The sequence below is a fragment of the Mus musculus genome, chromosome 10 (assembly GCF_000001635.26).
Source record: "Mus musculus strain C57BL/6J chromosome 10, GRCm38.p6 C57BL/6J".
Classification (NCBI taxonomy): domain Eukaryota; kingdom Metazoa; phylum Chordata; class Mammalia; order Rodentia; family Muridae; genus Mus; species Mus musculus.
Genome location: NC_000076.6, coordinates 76,841,871 through 76,860,159, shown reverse-complemented (window position 1 = coordinate 76,860,159; position 18,289 = coordinate 76,841,871). Strand labels below are relative to the sequence as shown.

Below are 18,289 nucleotides of genomic sequence, written 5' to 3'. Positions count from 1 at the left end.
CAGAACTGTGGTTGTGACAGTACATGGAGGGGACAATGTCACTACCTCAAGGGTGTTTTCGTGCTTTTAATTTAAATAGAATCATCGAATGTCAAAAATAGCTTTACAGTGTTTTCTATTTGTCACATTTTGGCAAGGAAAGAGTGGTGTCATCATTCTGTGTGTTTGCTAAGTGATAATTACAAGCATGGAGACAGATGTGTCTTCCCGAGAGCCAGCAGGACTGTGCCAGAGCTTCTTTGCTCCTGGAAAGAGGAAATGCATCAAGCCTTAGTGACTGTGACAGTGGCCCCCAGAGGTTTGGAGTGGGACAGTTAGGGCAGCTGTTTCTGGTCCAGCGTGGACAGTGCGGACTGAGCCAGAGAGAGGGTTCAAAAAGTGACCAAGCATGGCAGAGAGACCACATGCAGTGGAGACCAGCAGGCATAATGACATGGTGCTAAGTTAAAGCCCTGAGTGAAGCCACTGATGGACCATGGTGTCCCTTAGCAAGAGGCAGGAAGGTGATACCCAGAGTGCATGGAGTGGGCAAGCTGGAGATTGAGCTTTTGCCTGAGCCAGATCGTACTGGTACGCTGATCCTATCCTGCAGCCCCCGGGAGTGCCAGGAAGAAAGGCTTGCTGTTTGAGCTACTTAAGAATTTTGTCATGGCAGCTGCACAGATTAAAATGCCCCTTATGTGAGTTCCGGCTACACATTCACGAGAGCAGCCCACATTTACACAACTCGCGTAGTCCCTGCAGAGATAAATGATGTTGTCCAGTTACTTGGAGGCCAATTTCTTGTAGTTGCCAGGGCTTTGCTTAGCCAGAGAGTGGTTGCTACTCACTTTGGGTCTCATGGCTAATTAACTTGTGGACTATTTAGAAGTAGTTAATTTTTTTTTTAACCCAAGTGGGAAGAACAACACATAATTAACAGCAGCTTCAAAAACCAGATGTGGACTAACAGCACTCTCCTCCGTTTCTCTCTGCTTCTCACATCCCCCAAATGTAACTTTTGAATGTAACACAGCTCTGCGTGGTGATTACTTTAATATACCCGTATATTGAGAAATGAGTCATATCCTGTAGAATTCACCATTTTTAAGGCAATCCATTGCTCAGTGCATCTAGTGTGTATTTGTGGTTTGCCCAGCTTCCACATCTGTCCAGTTGCAGAGTATTTTAACACTCTAAAGAAAAACCCTGATCCTCTGAAGCAGCCATCTTCATTCTCCATTCCCACCGTCACTGGTCTCCTTTTCTGTATCTGCCTGTCTTGGACATTTCAGACATGTGTAATCATATACCACAGTCTGATTGATGGGCTCCCTTCACTATATGTTCATTCTCAAGGTACATTCATGTTATAGCATGTCTCTGACCTTCATTGCTTTATCATTTATCATTTATTATTATTTATTTATTATTATTATTGTTATTATTATTATTTTGTAGCTCATGAGGTTGATCCCCAGGCCTTGTAGATGTTGTGCAAATAACTACCATTGAGCTACAGCCCTGACCCCTATTACTTTTTATATCTGAATAACAGTTGTAGAGATATATTATTTATTTCACTCTGTTTTTCTGTTGATGAACATTGGTTTTTGCCTATTTGTTTTTTCTTTCTTGGCCATAAAGCTTCTTGGATGACGATGATGGTTATTATTATTTTGTTTGGAAGCTTTCAGTTCCATGGGAATTAAATGTAGATGTGGCAGTTCCACATTTAACTTACTGAGGAACTACCTGTCCTCCATAGGAACTGTGCTGTTTTATCTTTCTAAGTTGTAAATTGTCACCCCAGTTTAATAGATGAAGGTCTGAGAGTGTGGGAATAGAAAGACTTAGGAGCCATTAGTCAGCTCCATGTGGCCCAGTCCTGTCTTGTTGTATGGATCAAGCATCAGCTAACACTGGAGGCTGGAGCTGGAAGGTCACTGTCCAGTTCCAGCTCTCTCAGGGACCAGGATGAGGGCAAGGAAGCCATGAGTTAGGGCACCCACTCTCATGTAGCTGAAACAAGGTTGGCTGGCTTGTTTTTGCCTGGGTGTAGATACAGCCTTGGGACTGGTACTATGGCTAAAGTTGGCCCAACGCCAGGACAGCAGTATTCTCCCTACCAGGTACAGCAGCTTCCATCCTTTATTGTCTGCACCCTTCCCTGACCTCTAATACCCAACATGGAATTGCCTTCCCTACCATTTTTTGAGACAACACCCACAGATAAAGGCTGCAGTGGCACTGGCAGAGGCCAGCCATGCTGTTAACCATGTGTATCCAACTGTCGTCAAAGGCCTGCGTTAAGACAGGAAGCCTCCCTGATGTTCTGAGCACAAACACTTGATGAGATGAAGACTTCTGCCCCTGGCAGACTCACTTCTAAAAAAATGTGTTGAACTTGATGCCGCCTTTACACATGCTATGCGGCTGCGGGCGTTTCAGCTACACAGTGAAATCATTAGCGGGGCCTTCACAGCTAGGATTGCACCCGTGGTGCAATCCCGGTTTCCTATGAGTGCCAAACAGATGCTACCTAGAAAATGTATTCACAGTTTTGAGAGATCTTGATCACATCCGTCCATGGGGTGATGGTCACTAGGAGCCCCATGTGTGTTTAATGTAAACCAAGAGCATCACTTTTATTAAGTGGTGGAGACCAACTTGTTTAACAAAGGAAATATGGAAGAGGCTCCTGCACCCTATTCCGCATAGTCATCATGTGGGATGCTGGTGGATCAGCATTCGGTTACTAGTTCTAGCCCACTGGCCTGTCAGCTCTGCCTAACAGGGTGGGGGTGGGGGTGAGGATGGGAGTCAGCCCTCTTCAAGAACATGGCATGTAGGTAGAAGAGATGGATGAAGAGCATACTGTCACTCTCCGTGGGCAGGGAGCTGAGCATCTCCTCACCAGCTGCTCCATGGGTGCAAAGATGCTGCCAGTGTTTATGAGAACCCAGCACGGAGGCATGCTGGTGCAGAGTGCTCCAGAGAGGTGATGCCCCTGCTTCTCTGCCAGGGTGCGTATGCTTGGCATTGGGGTTTTGTCTGACGCCAGCCCTCGCTGCATGCACTGAGCCACTGGGATCAGCCCTCAACTGTGTTTAACTCACCCGGTCATCAGAGGTCTAAGCTCCAGGGTTCCAGGAGTGCTGCAGGGTATTTGCTGTCTCTTGTCAGCATTCACAATGTTTTCTTCATTCATTCTGTGGCTACAGTTAAATAGACTCTTCAATGGTTAAGATTGGTAGGTAAGACTTAGACTTTGAAGGAAAGTGGTCCCGTTAAGACTGTACCTAGAATGTTATGGTCAGGAGCTCATGCTGCTTTTGCATGCTCCCACAGGTCTGCTGTAGCCCACAATGTGGACAGCCATGGGCCCTGGTCCTGAGACGTGATGGGGATGACGGTTGCTGTTCTCACGTGACTCCTGGTGCATTGTTTCGTCTGATTCCTAGAACCATGGCTTTAGGGTGGTTTACGTCTAGATGCTGTAGGGTACCTTCTCTCAGTACTCTGGGTCAGCATGCAGGTACCAGTCTGTTGTGTTTTCAGATCCCATGGTGGTTCTTCTTACCGTATCTGGCTGGTGGTCTCCGTATGAAGGGCTTTATGATGTGTGTCATAGTGAAGCGGGGAGAACTGAACCTGTCACACAAGTGAGAAAAGTGAGGCGTTACATCTCTTGGGGAAGGCTGCTCACAGCCCAGTGACTGAGTCTAAAGTGCAACCAAGTAAAGTCTGCAGCTTTCTCATTAGAAAGTCACATCGTGTAATGAATTCCGTGAGAAGATCAGAAAGAAAGAAAAGAGCCTTACCAGGTTCTGCCTGCAGTTGCTCCTTATGGCTTTGGGGGTGCTGCTTATTCCTCTGTACCCTTTGAGCACAAAAGAGGGCCCTCCAGGTGGACGCTGGATGTCACCAAGGGACGAGCACCACATAGCTTCCCTCCTGTACATCCTCCATTAGATAAAACCATGCACAGGGTCTCTGCTCTCTGCTAACAGGTCTAGTGAGCAAAGATGAAGAGATGGGTGAGAATAAGTAAGCGGTTGGTGATTGTTTAGAACTATATGGTGTTTTCCCTCATTTTTTAAATGCAGTCTATTTTTGTTAGGTATTCTCCCCTCTTCCAGCTCTCTGAACTCCACCCCACCTATCCAATATTGCATTAAAATATATTTTGATCATATTTTTTATGTTTCTCCCTCTTTAAAAAACCCACAAAATGAAAATCCAAACAACCATTCAATAAGCCAACAAACACTGAAACAAACAAAATGAAACAACCCCCACTCCCCCCAAAAAACAGAAAAATAGTAGAACCTGTTTTGTTTTGACCCAACCACTCTAGGGCATGGGGTCTACCCTGGAATATGGTTAATATACCCAGTGAGACCTCCTTTGGAGAGAACTGATCTTCCTTTTTCCAGAAGCCATCAATTGCAAATATCTTCTTGGTTAAGGGTGGAACTCTGTGTTCACTTTTCCCTCTCAATACTGGACCCTCTTGGATCTGTGTGAGTTTTATATGGGTGGCCACAGTGTAAGTGAGTTTCTGTGTGCATCTGTCCTGTTGTGTCTGAAAAGCACTGCTTCCTTGGAGCCACCCATCACCTCTGGCTCTTAACAATCTGCCTACCTAATCTTCTGCATAGATCACTGAGTTGGGTGGGGGTGGGGGTGGGGGGAGGCTGTTGAAGGCATTCTATTCTGGCCTGAGTGTTCCAAAGTCTCTCACTCGGCACATTGTCCAGCTGTGGGTCTGTGTTAATTCCCATTTATTGAAAGAAGAAGCTTCTTGGATGGAGGATGAATGAAGCACTGATCTATGGATATAGCAGAATGTCATCAGGAATCATTTAATTGCTATGTTTCTACATCAGAAAAATAGTAGTAGGTTTTTCTCTGGGCCCATGACCGCTTTAGCAGTGTCAGGTGTGGGTTCCATCTCATGGAGTGAACCTTAAATCCAATTTTAAGAATTGTTTGGTCACTCCCATAGTGTCTGTGCCACTATCGCACCCGAACATCTTGCAGGCAGGTCATTGGTGCAGGTTGCAGGGTTTGTAGCTGGGTGATAGAGATTGCCTTTCTCCTCTGGTAGCATTCAGAGTATTCCATGAACCATAGTCAGTATAGGTGAAATTTCTAGTTGGGCACCTTTTCCTAAAAGAAATTCAACTTCTCCGTCTTCAGTGACTTAAGTATTGTCTTCATTAACAGGGCATTACCATTCTATAGGGTACCTTCTCTCAGTACTCTGGGTCAGCATGCAGGTACCAGTCGTTGTATTTTCAGATCCCATGGTGGTTCTTCTAACCGTATCTGGCTGGTGGTCTCCGTAGAGAACAACCAGTCCATTGTCAATAATCTTTGATATGTTGCGGTGGGGGAAGTCCATGGAACCCTGTGGAAAGCACGATGTGTGGCCTATCCTGACACTGGAGGTTTCACATGGTGGTTTAAGAGGTCTGGGTGGGACATTGTCTCTCCTGTTACACGGTGACTCTGTTTCGCTTCCTGTTATTCATGTATGCATTTTAGGAGGCTTCTACAGTAGACGGCCTCTATATAGTTTTTTCAGAAAGCCTTTAGGGTTAGCTGTTCCATCCCATATTCCCTCCTTTCCTCTGCCCTTCCTTCCTTTCCTCGTTTAACCCTTCTATTCTAGTTCCTCTTTATTCCTGTGTAAAATTATATTTTGTTTCCACTTCCTTGGGAGACCCTTTTCCTTGACCTTGTAGTCCATGACTAGGTACTGAACCTCATTGGTTATTCAGATTATAGTATATATCAAAGCCTAAAGACTAACATTGTGGGATTTTTTCCTACACTTTATTGAGATTTGACATTGGTGTGTAACTGTTTTCTATTTAACCCATTATAATTGTTAAGGTTATTCTTTGGTGTTCCTACCCCTTCTCTTTAGACTGACATCCCGTGGGCTTTAATCTGTTTCTTGAGGTTTTGTTTTCTGAAGCACATTCAGGCTATTGACTAAAACCATTCTATTTCATAAATAGTTTTGAGCATATTTTTCTACTTCCTGTTTTTTCTTCTGTTTTTGTTTTGTTTTGTCTTCTCTGTGGTAGGATGTGCTCATGCTCTGTTGTTTCTTCCTAAAGGAGGGGTCAATTTGGATCTTAGCTTTGTCTTAATGTTTGTGTGCTCCCAAACTTGGTCTAGCTCTCTCTCTTATATGACTTCAGACACGCAGGCTGTTCAGTTGGGCTGTGTCCCATAACTGCTCTCCACACCCTGGGGATCAGCAGCAACAAAAGGGTGTTATGAAGAGGCTGTGAGACCTCTGGCTCCTGTGAACATGTGTTCTGTTGGGACCAATATTCTCAGTCATGTGTCACCCTAGCACCTCCCATGTCAACTGCCACATGGCATATGCTTTTCAGGGCCTGCTAGAGAGGGCCCTCAAGACTCTCACCGTCCATCAGGGTTAGAGCCTGAAGGGCCAAGTGATTTGTTTGCCTGATTTTATGGATGCTTTTTAATATCAGGATCCTGCTCTTACTTTTTCTGTTCATTACTGTTCTGGAGATTCTAGAAAGTTCACGCTGGTGAACACAGAACTAAAAGGCCTTGGAATTGGGAAAGAAGAAGCACCCCTGCCTTTATGTTCAGCCAGCTGTCACTATATAACATCCAGAACGAGCTGACTGTACCTAAGAAGAAGATTGGCTGGGCTAGCGGATACAGGGTCAATCTGTTAAAGTCAGGTGTCTGTCCTATACTAGCCACAAACTCAAGGTTACATAGATGGCCCTACTTAAGCTCTGTGGGACACTAAATAAAATAAAAATGAATAAACATGTGAAAGATGATGCTTTTTTAATTGAAAATATTTTTCCATCTAATATACTCTGATCACAGTCTTTTCCAATCCCAGGTTGCTCCCAGATCCTCCCTACTTCCCCACCCACCCAACTCTATATCTTCTTTCTCTTTACAAAACAAACAAACCAAAATTAAAATAAAACAAAAAAGCACAAGAAACACACACACCATAAAAACACAATCAGAAACCATAATATACAAGCAAAAGATGTGAGATAGCATGTAGGGGTAGGCCAAGTGCAAGGCAAGATTCAGATCTTAGAGACCTCCTACGGCAGTAGTGCCATAGTGGAGCATCAGCTGGCAGCTCATCATGGAAAAGCGTTCTGAGAAGCCTATGACCCTGAGCTTGATCCCTGGCCCATGTGGTAGAAAGAGGAAACTTACTGTGCGGACTGTTCACTGACCTCCACAAAACCCCCTGGCATGTACTTGTACATGTGCTTATACACACACAGACACAATTTTAAAGACCACTCAATATACAGGAAAAAAGTGTATTGGGAGCCAAAAGAGAGAAACACCAAGTCACATATAAAGACAAACTCATCAGAGTAACATCTGACTTCTCTATGGAAACTTGAAAAGGTAGAAGAGTATTGAACAATATTTCAAGTTCCATAAGATCCAAACTACAACCCAGATGACTATACCCAAAAAAAAACTGTTGTAAATTATAGGGAAAATATTTCATGATCAAAGCAGTCTAAAGGATTTTTTAACTGGCAAGCCAGCTCTGCAGACAATACTGGAAGAAAGTCTTCACTTGAAGACAATGATAATCATATTGAAGAGGCTCTGAGGGCAGGGAAATATTCTAGATCAGCAGTTAAGCAAACAAGTATTATGAAACCACAAAATACTACAAAATCAAATGACCAGAATCAATACACATTTTTCTGTAGGAATTCTGAATATTAATAGTCCTAATTTCCCAATCTAAAGATATGGTGTATCTATTGTCTGCCTTCATTCCTATCTCCTTGTACTAAGGTCAAATCTAAGTGGATTAAGGAACTCCACATAAAACCAGCGACACTGAAACTTATAGAGGAGAAAGTAGGGAAAAACCTCAAAGATATGAGTACAGGGGAAAAATTCCTGAATAGAACAGCAATGGATTGTGCTGTAAGATCGAGAATTGATAAATGGGACCTCATAAAGTTGCAAAGCTTCTGCAAGGCAAAAGACACCGTCAATAAGACAAAAAGACCACCAACAGATTGAGAAAGGATCTTTACCTATCCTAAATCAGATAGGGGACTAATATCCAATATATATAAGGAACTCAAGAAGGTGGACTCTAGAAAATCAAATAACCCCATTACAAAATGGGGCTCAGAGCTAAACAAAGAATTCTCACCTGAGGAATACTGAATGGCAGAGAAGCACCTGAAAAAATGTTCAACATCCTTAATCATCAGGGAAATGCAAATCAAAACAACCCTGAGATTCCACCTCACACCAGTCAGAATGGCTAAGATCAAAAATTCAGGTGACAGCAGATGCTGGCGAGAATGTGGAGAAAGAAGAACACTCCTCCATTGTTGGTGGGATTGCAAGCTTGTACAACCACTCTGGAAATCAGTCTGGCAGTTCCTCAGAAAATTGGACATAGTACTACCGGAGGATCCCACAATAACTCTCCTGGGCATATATCCAGAAGATGTCCCAACTGGTAAGAAGGACACATGCTCCACTATGTTCATAGCAGCCTTATTTATAATAGCCAGAAGCTGGAAAGAACCCAGATGCCCCTCAACAGAGGAATGGATACAAAAAATGTGGTACATTTACACAATGGAGTACTACTCAGCTATTAAAAAGAATGAATTTATGAAATCCTAGGCAAATGGTTGGACCTGGAGGGCATCATCCTGAGTGACGTAACCCAATCACAAAAGAACTCAAATGATATGTACTCACTAATAAGTGGATATTAGCCCAGAAACTTAGTATAGCCAGATATAAGGTACAATTTGCAAAACACATGAAACTGAAGAAGAACGAAGACCAAAGTGTGGACACTTGCCCCTTCTTAGAATTGGAAACAATCACCCATGGAAGGAGTTACAGAGAGAAAGTTTGGAGCTGAGACAAAAGGATGGACCATCTAGAGACTGCCATATCCAGGGATCCATCCCATAATTAGCCTCCAAACGATGACACCATTGCATACACTAGCAAGATTTTATCGAAAGGACCCAGATGTAGCTGTCTCTTGTGAGACTAGGCCGGGGCCTAGCAAACACAGAAGTGGATGCTCATAGTCAACTATTGGATGGATCACAGGGCCCCCAATGGAGGAGCTAGATAAAGTATCCAAGGAGCTAAAGAGATCTGCAACCCTGTAGGTGCAACATTATGAACTAACCAGTACCCCAGAGCTCTTGACTCTAGCTGCATATGTATCAAAAGATGGCCTAGTCGGCCATCACTGGAAAGAGAGGCACATTGGACAGGCAAACTTTATATGCCCCAGTACAGGGGAACGCCAGGGCCAAAAAATGGAAATGGGTGGGTAGGGGAGTTGGGGGCGGGGAGGGTGTGGGGGACTTTTGGGATAGCATTGGAAATGTAATTAGGAAAATACATAATAATAAAAGAAAGAAAGAAAGAAAGAAAGAAAGAAAGAAAGAAAGAAAGAAAGAAAGAAAGAAAAGATGGCTTACCACTTGAGAGCATCCCCTGCTCTTGCAGATATTTAGGGTTCAGTTCCCAGCACCCACATAGAGGTAGTTTCATGGAGATCTGGCACATTCTTCTGGACTCTGCAGGCATTAGGAATGCATGCAGTAACGACATCCAAGCAGACAAACACTTGCGTACATAAAGCAAAAATGATGTTAAAAAAATGGGTGCTGGGGAAGGAGTGGAGAAAGCGGAATCTGAGAACATAGACTGCTTCAGGCAATGTGGAGATCAGTGTGGGGGCTTCTCACAAAACTAAAGACTGACCTTGCTTACGACCCAGGTACACCACTTCTGGCCATTTACCAAAAGGACTTTATATCCTACCACAGAGATAGCTGTACATCCAAGCTTGTTGCCAGTATCTTCACAACGGCAAGGAGTGGAAATCATCCTGGATGTCCACCATGGTGAGTGGGTGGTACCTAAACACAGCGGATTTTATTCAGTCAGAAAACACGAAGGTGGGAATCTTACAGGAAGAATCGATAAGGCCTGGAGAATGCGGTAGGTCTTAGAACTCAGGCTCAGGAGGATGGTGAACTCTCTCTCCTGGGTGGAACCCAGCTTTTTACCTTATACATCTGCCTTTATGTAGAAGTGAGTATTTGTAGAGCTTAGGAAACTAGAGGGAAAAACTGGAGGCCTATGAGACAGGTAAAAAGATTCTGTTGTCTGTGTGGTATGGAGGGTTATATAGAACATTTGTAGTATAAAGTTGGAAGAGGAATTCTGGGAGTGGAAAAGTCTAAGTGGGCACTGAAGTGGGGGAGATGGGAAATGTGGGGGATTGAGGTGGGAGGGGCATAGTAACCCATGGTGTATGGAAAGGTCATAAATATAAGCTAAGCAAAAAGTAAAAAAGGACTTGGAATGGAGGGACTGAAAGCTGTTCCTAGAAGGTATGTGCTAGTAAACAAAATCCCTAATGTGAGTGGGCTGCTGTCCTATTAATGGTTGATCAGAGCGGCTCCTGGAGCTCACGAAACAATAGAGGCAAATCCTATTGGTTGACCATTAGAAGGAGATCGTAAGACCCTACTGCTGAAGATGCCACGTGCCTTGGTCGGAGGACATGGAGAAACGAGGCTACCACTGGACTGGATGCTTCCTCCCTGCTTGCTACCTTCATAGTGTTGGGAGTTGCTATTCAGGCTGGTGAGGAAGAATTGCCATCCACGGCTGTACTCATCTTGGACCTTGTGTGCAACAATTCTGTCTGGCCTAGGAAGATGCATCATCTGGTACAATAGTGGTGGGTCTATTTTAAGCTAATTACGTGCTTTTTGTTCTTTAATTTGATGCCTCCTCCTCAGGACTGATATTCTGAATCTAGTCCAAAGCCTATGGTTGGGAAGTGACAGGCTTGAGTGAGGGAGATACTGTAGTTGTTTCCTAAATGGACCCGATGTGCTTGTCAAATCGCCTTCTAAGCCACTGTGTTTATGGCCATAGATTAGTGCTAATGTCAGCCTTGATCTTTTTACACAGATCACAGTGATTGTAGAGACTCATAACCAGTCAGAGTCCTGAGAGTTAATGACTATCAGATTCCTAGCAAGTGGGGGCATTGGCATCACCCCTCCAAGGCTCAGAGAACACTGCAGAAGTAGGAATGGAAAGAATATAAGATCCAGAGGAAGTTGGGGTGGGGTAGCACTATGGAACACTTGATGTCTGGGTATGATATGGCTTCTACACTCAGGGTTAGGGCACAAAAATGAAGAGTATTGAGCCTGCCAGCATCCTGCCATGGGAAGGAGAGGATCTCGTGGGAGCCACTTCTGCCTGATGTTTATATGCAGTTAATGGCTGATGGGAAGAAAGAAGGATGTTTTCTTCAGTAGAGTAGCCACTCATGAGGTGCCTGTGCTCCTGTAAAGACCCCTAAAGAAACTCACAAGATAAGAGAGGGAAAGGCAGGGCACGCACGCACACGCACACACATGCACAGAGCAGGAGGGAACAGACAGAAGGAGAGTGGGGAGGGAGATAGAGGGAAGGAGAAAGACAGAGAGACAGACAGACAGAAGGAGGGTGGAAAGGAAGAGAAGGAGGGAGGGAGAGAGAAAGAGGTAGAGGACATGGAGGTAGAAGGGGGAGCCAATCGGGAAGAAGTTTATTGGCAGAGGGAAATGGGCATGAATATGATTGAAGTACATTATACATGTACATGGAAAGTCAGAATGAAACCTAATAGTATGTATAGCTAATAAATGTTAATAAAACATTTTAAAAAGCTGTAATGGCAGTTATGCTTAGAAGACAGCCTTCCATAACACCAACTAATAAGACACCCTGCTATGACTGATGGGCCTGGTCTTACTGTAGACAGACCAGCGAAGCCTCCCTTGCAGGCCTTAATGGCTGCCTTTTCCTCTTCATCACTTTGTTCCACAAACACTGGGGACTTACAGCCCCTTCAAAGCCTTCCGGTTGGATTTCGAAAGCTGCATTTCTGTGCTCGCTGAAGCTGCAGACAATTTTGAAGATAAAGTCAATGAATCTGGTCAGATAAAGTAGGCTTTGGAGGACGGTAGCAGTGTGCTGTAAGAAAGGGTTGGGTAAGGATAGCCAATAAAGACTTAGTGTGAGGAGTGGGCAGGCAGCTACGCTAGGATTCATGGTGTCTCTTTACTGAGGCGTAGTATGAACCATAGGGACAATTTGCTGGTGGATAACCAAACCCAGTTTCTGTGAGCTTCCCAGACTGAGAGGGATGGAAAGAGGTCAGATGGGATATGGCCTGTGTGCCTTCATGTTATTGGCCTTGTCAGGTTCCTCAGGTAATGTGACGCTTCTCCCTTGCTTTTTGGTAGATGGACAGTCTCTCCTCGGGGAGCAGGTGGGCTGGCAGGACAGGCGTCCCCAGGCCGGGAGAAGGAGGCGCTCCCAGGTACTCTCGTCCACCCCTGCTGGTGACTTGCCCACCCAGCCCTGTCCTGTTCCAGACAATGGCCACCTGTGACCCTGCCTGCCTTAACCTGCTTTGCCCATCTGTGCCTGCCTGTGCCTGACCTCAGCCCAGAACTCCCACCCTTTCCCACCCCCGACTCAGGACTGGTCCTGACTTCCGGTTCCTGCCTTGCTTCACCACTTTGACCCACTTCCCAATAACCCCGTTCTACCATGTCACGTCACAGGGACTTCTCAAGAAGGAACTGTTCAGAGCTCCCTGCTTCGCATCTGTTCATTTCTGTTCAAAGGGTAATTTGTAGTGAAATGCAAGCACATGTTTATTCCCAAGTCATGTGGCCTGGATTCCGTGATGACTGTGACTTCTCCGCACACACTGTCACTTCCTGTCTACACTTCATGGTCACTGTCATCAGGTTAGAACCAGTGGAGGTGATGAGCGATTTCAGAGTAGTGTGGACCTGTGGAGTGATTCTAAGTGAGGCTGGAGGAATTGAGCGGCTACAGGGTCAGTAGATCAACATTAACCAAAGTGGATTCTATGCCAGGCTCTGCTAAGACTTAGAACATGGACTTTATATCTGAGAACGCTAGTGATAGGTTCAGAGATGAAGGGGAGAAAAGGGGGGGTACAGGAAGAGGGAGAAGAGTTAATGGGTACATACATGTGTGTAAGTGTGCATCTAAGTATGCCTGTGTGTGTGAATGTGGGCTTACATGGATATGAATGAGCACATTCACCCTTGGGTGTGGGTATATATGTCTATACATGTTTGTGTTTGTGCATGCATGTGTAGGAATGTGTGTGTGGGGGGGGAAGTTTACACATGTGTGATTTTGTCTGTTTGACTGTTGATATGCACACGAGTGTGTGCTCATTTGTGTCTATGTGAATGCATGAGTGTGTGTTTGTGTGTGTGTGTGTGTACGTGTAGATGTGCACACATCTTGCCCCACTTGAGAAGGCGATGCTTTAGCCAAGGTGAGAGAGTAAGCAGAACAGTCATGCAGAAAAATGGCTGGCATGAAAGTTCATGGTGGAGGAATGCCAGGGGCCAGTGTGGCCAGAGGAGAGTGAGTATGGGGCAGCTTAGCTCTGAGAGGCAAGGATAGGTCCCCACAGCCTCCTTTAGCCCGAGTGAGAGCTATTGCAAGATATACGCAGAGGAGATAACAGAGCTGATTGTTGCAGAACCACTGTAGCTTCTGGGTAGGATAGACTCTCAGGTGAGCCAGGGTGAGTAGAGACTAATTGAGAAGCAGTCATGGGTAGAACCCCAGACAGTCCTGTTCCTTTATCTGCCTAGTGTATCTGCTTGTTCTTTTTCCTCAGGTGTGAAGTCCACTCTGGATGGCTACCTCTGGGGACAGACCACCAACCAACCAACAGTGTGGTCACTGGTGAATTTGTCCCAAGCCTCATCAGAGCCTGGCATGAAGTCCATGTTTGGCTTCGGTTGACATGCTGACTATGGGTAGCAGCTTCAGGCTTTTCATCAGCTTCTAAGTGTAAGGCCAGGTCCTCTAAAGAGTGAGAAGCGATGTCTGAAAGATTGTGAGCAACCTTTAGGCTCAGTGAACAACAGGAAGGCCACCAAAACTGATCTGAAAGCTGAAATGAGACTTCGAGGGCGAAAAGCATCTGGCATGCAGAGAAAATGAAGGGAATGTGGGCTTGTGCTTTGCTGACAAACCCATGTGTAGCTAGAAACAGTATGGATTATTGAGGGAGCACAGGTAGGCAGAGGAGAGAGTCAGGCCTGGGTGTTGCAGCCTCTGCAGAACCGGGGAAGTAGGGGAATAGGCAGGGACTGTCTGGAGTGGAACTAGGGACAGGAGGAGCCACAAGGCACATAAGCTAGCAGCCTCACAGGCCAGGGATATTTCCATCCCCACTGACAAACCTGCTGAGGGGAGAGTGAGGACCAATGGATGAGTCTGGGAAGCCACAAGCTGCCTTGAGCTTTTGAGATTCGAGGGTACAAGAGTGAAAGTGTGGGGCCCAGGGGAGCTGAAGATGTGGCTCTAGGGACAGGAGTTCTTGCTGCTATTACACAACAACACAAGAGTTCAGTTCCAAGCACCCACAGTGGGAGCGCACAAGCACCTATAGCTCTAGTTCCAGGGAATCCAATGTCCTCCTACAGCATCCTTGGGGACTGCATCCGTGTGGTGCACAGATATACACGCAGGCAAACACCCACAAACACATAGGAGTAAGGAAAATGTTTCTTTAAAAGAAGAACGAAGGTAGAGTCCACGTAAGTAATATGTGCAGGCATGGGGACAGGTAATTTAGAAGTTTATTACACAGGGCAAAAGCAAGAGGGGAGGAGGAAGCTAGGATTCTTTTGGAAATGGGAGAAGCAACAACATTTATCTGAGGTGCCATAGGAGGAGGGAGAGGAGACAGCCCGCTGAGGCCAGCACTGGGTACTGTGGGTACCAGTGGGGTCCAGCAAAGAAGTCCTTCTCTAAGGATGCTGTTGGCCATCAGCCCAAAATGCGAACCAAGAGGCATGAAGACAGGACTCCATGTGAAATTCAAGTGTACACATCGAAAGTCTGTTTCAGCTGTCAGGGATAAGACTGAAAATCTGGGATTGGGGCCAAGCCAGAAAGGAGACTTTTGTGACCTCTGGGTTATGTGGCCTGCATAGCTGTGCCATGTACTTGGTAGCTTTTGTTTTCCAGTGATGCTTGTACAGTTGCATGGTCATGGTGGAACTGACAGAGTGGCATCTTAGCAGGGGGCCATTTGTCACATGTAAGAACACGTGACAAATGGGTGTAAGAGAGCTGACATCTGAGCAAGGACAGCTAGAACCCGAGGAGATGATATAGCAGAAGGCAGGATGTCACACCTGGCTTCTGTTCCAGTTGTTGGCGGTCGTAGCTTAACTTCTCTCAAAGTAGAAAACAACCAAGAAATTAAAAAAGCAAAAAACAAAAAAGCAACTCCCCCTGCCCCCCCCCTTTTTCCAGTTCAAGAACAGCACTTGGTTTCCATGGTTATTGCTGGTTAACTACACAGCAAGTGCTATGTAGTGGCACGGGGTAATTACAGACAACGGAAAAATTGCTGGCTAAGTCTTAAATAAATTCAGAGCAGCTACATGGTTTAGCCTCTGATCCCAAGAGCAATGTGCAGTTCACTTCTGAGCCTGAGCTACTTGTGGGAGCTGGGCCCTTGGGTCCATCACCAGCCCAAAGCCATGCTTCTGGCCCCCAGCTTCTTGCTTTGTCACTTGACTGGATTCCTGCTTCCTTTCTGTGCCTGGACCTCAAGGCGAGCAGCCTTCAGCCCCACTTGGCCTTTGTGGTACCCTCCTTAGGTGAGGCTGGGAAGTAGGTTCAGGCCTTATGTGGCACTCCAATATTGAAATGTCATCAATACTTTAAAATGGGAGTTTTGAGCCTAAAGAGAGTGCCCAGGAGTCTTCTAGTGGTTTATTGCAACAGGAAGATTGTTAGGAACTGTCATCTTAATCCAAAAAACCTTCATAAAAGACATATATATTTAAGCAGCAGCTACAGCAGGGGCAGGGATGTCTGCAGTTAGAGGACCAGGAATATGGATTAATGGACTGAAACAATATTTGTGAGCATTGCAGAGAGGCTATAAAGAACAAGACCTCGATGCACAGGCGAGTGGGAGAGAAGGACGAGCTCTCTACCCTGAAGTGCTCTTGAGCAAGCTTGAGATGTGCACCCCCAAGTCACATTGAGAAAGCAGACGATGGGTTGTGCCCTGACGTTAAAAAGTGTGCTCAGCCACCTGTAACTCCAAAGAGGAGCTGGGGCCACTCCCTGAGGACAGAATCAAGCTGTATGGGCTCCAGGAGAGGGCGGGCAGATTGAGGCTTCAGCAGGAGTGTGAATACAGCCAAGCTCAAGTCACATGCTTGAAGAAAGCCAAAAGCATGGAAAAGAGGTGCATACACAATAGGAGGGATGTTCAAGGAACAGGTTTCTAAGTGTAACACATGAGAAAAAGATTCCAATAGAAGAGAATGGTATATTTCATCTACAAGTCATCGCTGAGGCAAGTCAGGGCAGAAAGGAGCTCAAGACAGAAACCTGGAGGGAGAAGCCATGGAGGAACTTGCTTGTTGGCTTGCTCCTCATGACTTCTCTCTCTCTCTCTGTCTCTCTCTCTGTCTCTGTCTCTCTCTGTCTCTCTCTCTCTTTCCTTCCTCTCTCCCTTCCTCCCTTCCTCCCTCCCTCCCTCCCTTCCTTCCTTCCTTCCTTCCTCTCTCTCTGTCTCTCTCTCTCCTTTCTTCCTTTATTTCTTCCTTCCTCTCTCCCTCCCTCCCTCCCTTTCCCCCCCCCTTCTTTTTCTTGTCTTTTCTTCTGTCTGGGAACGCTAGCCTATGGGATGACACCACCCACTTTCAGGCTAGATCCTTCCTTCTTAGTTAAACCTCCTTAAGTCACCCTGAAAAACATGCCCAGATAAATATCTCCCAAGTAATTCTAAACTCCATCAAATTGCCAGTGAAGGTTAACAAAGGATGTCAGATACCGCCAGCAAAGATTGTCATGTCTTGACCCTGTGGTGATACACAGCCCTATTGTGGGGAAGTAGTTTGCATCTCCCCTCCCACAATGGTATCTGTGCCAAGGTATTCCTTATATATCTGTGCCTTGGTCATCCTTATCCTGGCACCGTGGTGGCCACATGGGACATCATCATACTGTAGTCTTGGGACACCTGCCTCAGTTTTGGCCTGTGCCCATCTGAGAATGCACAGCCTAAGGGTGTCCCCTACTAGGGGTTTGGCTCCCATCAAGAAAGGCATAATTGTGACCTTTTATTTGCATGCATGGGAAGCTAAATGCTCCCTCTATCCAAGGTAGATCAATGGAAGGAAACTAATTTGAGCATTCTGGATGGGTGGTAGTAGTATCAAAGAAGAATTTGGAACTGGACTATAGGAAGATAACAGTGGGGTCCGAGTCTTTCCTTCTGAATCCCCTAGATCCTTAACCCTTAACTTCAGACAGACCAGCCAGTAGTGGACACTGGAGTCACAGAACTTACAAAATGAGTCTTATTCCACCTATCATCTATAGATAGGTAGGTAGGTAGATAGAGTATAGGTATAGGTATAGGTATAGGTATAGGTATAGGTATAGGTATAGGTATAGATATAGATAAAGGGGATTTATTAGAATGTCTTACAGGCTGTGGTCTAGCTAGTTCAACAATGGCTGTCTATCAGTGCAAGCTTCAAGAATCCAGTAGTTCACTCCATGAGGCTAGATGCCTCAGCTGGTCTTCAATATACACTGGAACCCTGAGCCAGTAGGCGATAATGCCAGTGAAGGAATGGACTTGCTAGCAAGGCAAGAGCAAGCAGGCAGAGCAAAGGCTTCCTTCTTCTGTGTCCTCTGATAGGCTTCTAGCGGAAGGTGTGGCCAAGATTAGAAGTGAGTTCTCTCAGCTCTAAAGGTCGGTCAATGTAGAGCTAGGAGTGCTTGAAGAGGATGTGACTTGTTTCCCCTTTTGTCTGCAGTTGAAGCAAACACCAATGCTCTTGACATGACCTTGGCCAGGTAGGGTGTACCTCATCCCTGCATCTGATCTTGCCTGCATGTAGGATGGGCAGCTCCCTCTGCCTTCCCTGTGCATTTAGAAACTAGGAGGCCTAGAGAAGAGCTGGCAAGATGGCATGAAGAGACATCAAGAAAACCTCCTTCATGTCTTCAGGGACAATGTCCCTGGGATAATTTTTCTTCAATAGGTGTCAACCCTGTTCAGAGTAAGTGTGACCCATCTGATAACCAGCAGGAGAAGGAAGGCCAGGTAAAGATATGGTCACAGTGCTGGTGTGACAGATTC

The 18,289-nt window shown here is 45.6% G+C and overlaps 1 protein-coding gene across 38 annotated transcripts in view; it reads left to right on the top strand.

Annotated features, from left to right (window-relative positions):
• Pcbp3 (poly(rC) binding protein 3) overlaps positions 1 to 18,289 on the top strand; it is a 200,264-nt gene that overhangs the window by 101,958 nt on the left and 80,017 nt on the right. For 3 of the 38 annotated variants that reach the window (XM_030245191.1, XM_011243516.3, XM_030245197.1), the window contains exons 3-5: positions 9,812 to 9,938; positions 10,550 to 10,783; positions 12,348 to 12,424. The exons of 30 other annotated variants lie outside the window; for them this stretch is intronic. The gene's annotated coding sequence lies outside the window, so the exon portion shown is untranslated. Of the gene's footprint in view, positions 1 to 3,330; positions 3,518 to 9,811; positions 9,939 to 10,351; positions 10,784 to 12,347; positions 12,425 to 18,289 lie in introns of those variants that run through there. 5 more of the 38 variants (XM_006513919.4, XM_030245195.1, XM_030245192.1 and 2 more) reach the window with 3 other exon arrangements.